This window comes from Bufo bufo, chromosome 6, assembly GCF_905171765.1.
Source record: "Bufo bufo chromosome 6, aBufBuf1.1, whole genome shotgun sequence".
NCBI classification, from domain to species: domain Eukaryota; kingdom Metazoa; phylum Chordata; class Amphibia; order Anura; family Bufonidae; genus Bufo; species Bufo bufo.
The window spans coordinates 233835645-233841644 of record NC_053394.1 but is presented as its reverse complement, the minus strand read 5'-3'; positions in this window follow the sequence as shown (position 1 = coordinate 233841644).

Below are 6000 nucleotides of genomic sequence, written 5' to 3'. Positions count from 1 at the left end.
AGGCCCGCAATGCCTCATCCGACTAGACAGAGAAGTCAGCGCCTTTCCTAGTCATATCAGTCAGAGGTTTTACAATGGTAGAGTAGTTAAAGATTAATTTTCTATAATAATTGGTAAACGCCAAAAACCGCATCAAAGCTTTCCAATTCTCCGGTCGGTCCCATTCCAGAACCGCCCGGACCTTTTCGGGGTCCATACGAAAACCAGAGTCAGAAAGCAGATATCCCAGAAATGGAGGCTCCTGAACAGAAAACACACATTTCTCGAATTTTGCATATAATTTATTCTCCCGAAGGATCGACAAAACCTGTCTCACATGATCCTGATGGGTCTTCAGATCAGGAGAGTAAATTAGTATGTCATCCAAGTAAATTACAATGAATCTTCCCACAAAATGATGGAAAATGTCATTGACAAATCGCTGAAACACCGCTGGCACGTTAGTTAACCCAAAAAGGCATAACCAGATTCTCGAAATGACCCTCGTGCGTGTTGAAGGCCGTTTTCCACTCATCCCCCTCCTTGATTCTGATCAGATTGTAGGCCCTCTTAAATCTAACTTGGAGAACACCTTGGCTCCAACAATTTGATCAAAAAGGTCAGAAAACAAAGGAAGGGGATACAGATCACGGACCGTAATGAGGTTCAATTCTCGGAAATCCAAACAAGGTCTAAGCGATCCATCCTTTTTCTTTACAAAGAATAAACCAACTGCGACCAGAGACTTAGATGGCCTAATATGACCCTTTGCCAAGCTCTCGGCAATATACTTCCGCATGACCTGTCTTTCAGGTTGAGAAAGATTTTATAGCCGAGACTTTGGCAACTTAGCCCCTGGAATGAAATTAACTGGACAATCATATTTACGATGAGGAGGCAACTCCTGAGCCCCACCCTCCGAAAATACATCCGCAAAATCTGAGAGATACTGAGGTAGAACCGTAGTAGACACCCCTGAGATAGATGCACCAAGACAATTGTCCGAACAAAATTCACTCCAACCAATGATCTGCCTTGCCTGCCAATCTATAGTAGGGTTATGTTTCATCAACCACGGTAAACTTAAGACCATAGGAGCAGGCAAGTCCTTCATGACAAAACAAGAAATGATCTCAACATGTGAATCACCCACCCTTAACTGAATACCACAAGCAATATGAGCGAGACTCCTTTGAGAAAGAGGGGAAGAATCAATTGTGAATACTGGAATCTCTTTTTCTAAAGTGCAAGTACTTAAGCCCGGATTTGAAGAAAAAGAAAATCAATAAGGTTTACCCCAGCACCACAGTGAATGAATACGTCAAAATTTTATTGAATTTTCCAGAGTCTAGCGCCACCATAGCTGGAAGGAGAAAACGAGAATTGCAGGGAGATTGCATACCTGCTTGCTCCGACACCCCATTCACACTACCAAGAGTCAGGGATGTTTTCTTCTTTTCTTTATGTAAATCTCTTTATGGCTCTTTATTATCAACTTGCAGTTTAACAAAAGGACAAGCATAAACAAAATGACCACTTTCTCCACAGTAATAACATAGCTTATGCAACCTCCTAAAGTTCCTATTACCAGAACGGAAAGACACCTGACCCAGCTGCAAGAGTTCCTCCCCTACCCTAGAATTACATGTCATATCACCCTGGGGAACCGGTGAGACGAAACCACTCCCAGAAGGGATCCCTCGCGCAGAAGGAACCTTACACCTTTCTCTAATGCGTCTATCTAACCATACTGCTAAAGACATAGCATTCTCCAACATATCCGGATAAAAGCGAGGGCATCTTTCAATCTCTCAGACAAGCCCTGACAAAACTGACTACGTAGCGCAGGGTCATTCCACTCAGACTCCGTAGCCTATCTCCTAAACTCAACGCAGTACGCCTCTGCAGTACGTTCTCCTTGAAATAAATTATGCAACTTGGATTCCGCCATCGAGACCCGATCTAGGTCATCATAAATTAATCCCAAGGCTTTAAAAAAAATTCATCCACCGACCAGAGGGCCAGAGAACCGGTCGGCAGAGAAAAGGCCCCGGACAGCGCATGTGCTTTAAGCAGGGATATGATTATCCCCACTCTCTGACTCTCGTCACCAGATGAAGACGGCCGCAGCTGAAAATACAGTTTGCATGACTCTCTAAAGCGAATAAAGTCGTCCACACCCCCTGAAAATCTATCAGGGAGAGCGACTCTAGGCTCCCCATAAATTTTACTTCCTCCTATAGCACCTGATGCCAGAGCATTCTGACACCGTGCGACAGAATTACGCAGATCTGCAACCTCTAAGGATAATCCCTGAATGCGATCAACTAGCGCATCAATTGACTCCATCTCAGAGCAGCTGAGAAATGGCAGTATAGGCATTGGCGGGTTATAATGTCACGGTGGGTAGGATACAAGATACAATAAACACATAGAAAACCACAAAACAAACGTCTAGGCCAGAAGCTGGGAATAAAGGTCACCTCCTGATAATTCCCTACCAGCTCTCCCTGGACTTCTGTGCCCATGTTCAGACCCTAAAGGTGGGAATATACGTGCCCCCGTGCCTAAGGCTGAAGACTCCCTAAAGTCCCTGAGATGGTGGAAAGGGGGAAAGAGGCAGCCTGCTTCCTCAGGTCACGGAGGAGGCAGGTGTCTCTCTAACAGCCTAGACAGAACACAAAAAGGAAACCAAAACCAACTTATCTTAGTAGCAGAGCAGAAACAGCAAATCCTCCTTTCCTCAGAGCAAGATTGAAGCTATAACCCACACAGGACACTGGGAAGGGATGTAATTTAAACTCACACAAACGACCCCACCCAGTGCACCTGAAGGGAGGCGGATACAGCTCAACTCCAAACCCAAAACAAAAACTAAATACACACATGCTGCTAACCTGGCAGACCTCCGCACATAACCTGAGCAGGGCATGACAGTGCCTCCCCCAACTTGCACGTCTATTGTTACAGGATGTCAGGTTTGTTGGTAATACTAAATCCAGTATGACTGTCCATCTAGTTGGATCCTGTACCAGCTAGGAAACATAATTATATTTAGTTATTGCCAAGAACCTGTTTCCTTAATGAGATCCACAGGTTTCAGTTTCCCAGTCTATATCTGGGTATTTTAAGTCCCCCATAATAACGACCTCATTATGATTTTCTAACTCTATTTCCCTTAGCAGTAGATTTCTGCAGGCATTTTATGCGGCTTATAACAAACCACTATCAGTATTTTATTATTGTTTTTGCCTCAATGTATTTCTACCCACAGTGACTCCACGTTTTCATTACCCTCATTTATATCTTCCCGTAGTGTGGGCTTTACATAAAGGCAAACTCCTCCTTCTTTCCATTTTTTACCATCCTTTCTAAACAGACTGTAACCCTGTAAGTTAACCGCTCTTATCCATGCCATAGTCCTCCAAAGACATTACTAATTTCAGTTCAATTATTATTTAATATTATTTTGGATATATTTTTCATCCTATGCCTTTTCTTATGAACTATTCTAGTTCCTTCCTCCATTTTACCTCCAGTTCCAATACCTCACCGCAGGTCACTGTCTACACTATCTTCCCCTTCTTTAAGGTAGTCACCCCCCCACACACAGTCCCTAGTTTAAACACTCCTCAAACCTTCTAGCCACTGTCTCCCCCAAAAGATATTTCCCATGATCTATTTTTACCTAAGACTGTAAATGGTAATAAGGGGACATCCTCTATGTCTAGAGGAAAAAAAAGGTTTCTCCATCAACATAGAAGGGGATTCATTACTGTAAGAGCAGTGAGACTATGCAGCTCTTTTCCAAATGAGGTAGTGATGGTGACCTAACTAAAAGAGTTCAAGAGATGCCTGGAATCTAGATGTATTTCTGGAGTGTAATAATATTACAGGTTATTACTAGAATTCTGGAGAAGGGTTGCAGTCGGGAAGGATTTTTTTTCAGCCAAAATTAGGAAAAGTGCTTCTCATGAGTTTTTTTTTTTTTTTGCCTTCCTCTGGATCATCTTTGCAGGGTAACAGGCTGAACTGGATGGATGTCTTTTTTTCAGCCTTACAAACTATATTACTATATTTGCATGTGGTAGCACTAGGCACAATAACTGTAAAATTGCTGTCTATGGTTCTAGCCTACTGTATAGTTGGAAGGGCAGCTCTAGGGCACAAACTTCTGCTGTAGGAACCAATACCAGACTTACAGTATACCTACTGTAGCTTGGAGTATAGTGGAGAGTGCTTAAAATGTATTTTTCAAAAAGGACATAAACATGGAATGGAATGTAAAAATTGAGAAAGCAATATCTAGAAACAAATTATGTGCAGTCAAAGCATTAGTAATCTAATGGAAAGTGTACATTTGTACACAAGAAAAATCATATTGCCAATTAATGGTGACTGATCTGCCTGACATCATCACTATGGCTGTTTTGAATTTGAACATCTTACTTTTTGAAGAAAGCTATTAACCGCTGGCTCAGATTGAATTATTTGTTTTAATGTTGAGATTGAAATGTATAATTGGTCTAATGTACTGGTGCACAGCAGTAATTAGTAGAATGGTTTTGTTTTTCTCTTTCTAATTACATCTATGTACTAACAAAAATTATCTTATAATGATGCATATCTTTATACTGTATATTCAAGTGACAGAATTTTGCCTTTTCCTGCTGCCCAAAACCTTCAATACTAATACTCCCATCTATGCATATATAAATTTGCCCGGTTCCTCATCTAATTTTTTTTATATACACTGCCTGTCCAAAAAATAAGTCGCCACCTGGATTTAACTAAGCAAATAGTTATGAGCCTCCTATTGGATAATTACTACATGGGCGATTATCTTTCAGCTGGCAATAAGTTATTTAACCCCAACTGGTGCAATAAATTGCTTCTCATTTCTTTAACAACCATGTTGAAGGACACATCTCGTGGTTGTGGAAAAGATGTTAATCTGTTTAAGAAGGGTGAAATCACTGGCATATATCAAGCAGAGAAAACATCTAAGGAGATTGCAGAAACTACTAAAATTGGGTTAAGAACTGTCCAACGCATTATTAAAAACTGGAAGGATAGTGGGGACCCATCGTATTCGAGGAAGAAATGTGGCGGGAAAAAATCCTGAATGATCTTGATCGGCGATCACTTAAACGTTTGGTGAAATCAAAATCGAAGAAAAACAACAGTAGAACTCAGGGATATGTTTAATAGTGAAAGTAAGAGCATTGCCACACGCACAATGCGAAGGGAACTCCAGGGATTGAGAGTGAACAGCTGTGTAACCATAAGAAAACCACTAATCAGTTAGGCAAACCATAAAAAAGGCTTCAATTTGCTAGAGAGCATAAAGATTGGACTCTGGAACAATGGAAGAAGGTCATGTGGTCTGATGAGTCCAGATTTACCATGTTCCAGAGTGACGGGCGCATCAGGGTAAGAATAGAGGCAGATGAAGTGATGCACCCATCATGCCTAGTGCCTACTGTACAAGCCTGTGGGGGCAGTGCTATGATCTGGGGTTGCTGCAGTTGGTCAGGTCTAGGCTCAGCAACAGTATGTGCTCCAAGAATGAGGTCAGCTGACTACCTGAATACACTGAATTACCAGGTTATTCCATCAATGGATTTTTTCTTCCCTAATGGCACGGGCATATTCCAAGATGACAATGCCAGGATTCATCAGGCTCAAATTGTGAAACAATGGTTAAGGGAGCATGAGACATCATTTTCACACATGGATTGATCATCACAGAGTCCAGACCTTAAAGGGATTCTGTCATGAGATTTGAGCCCTATAAGCTAAACATATGGCCAGGTCCGTACTAATAACATGAATCCTAAACTGCCCTTATTAAACCTGCTTGTGGCTCTATTAGCCCAAAAAACTGGTTTTTATAAGCTGTCACTCACCTACCTAAGGTGCCCAAGGGGTTTTACGTTAACCCAGGGTGCCTGCCCGCACCCCTCGCCGTCTGGTGCCCAGTGCCGCCCTTCCTCACCTCAGCCCCGCCTCCGCAATCCT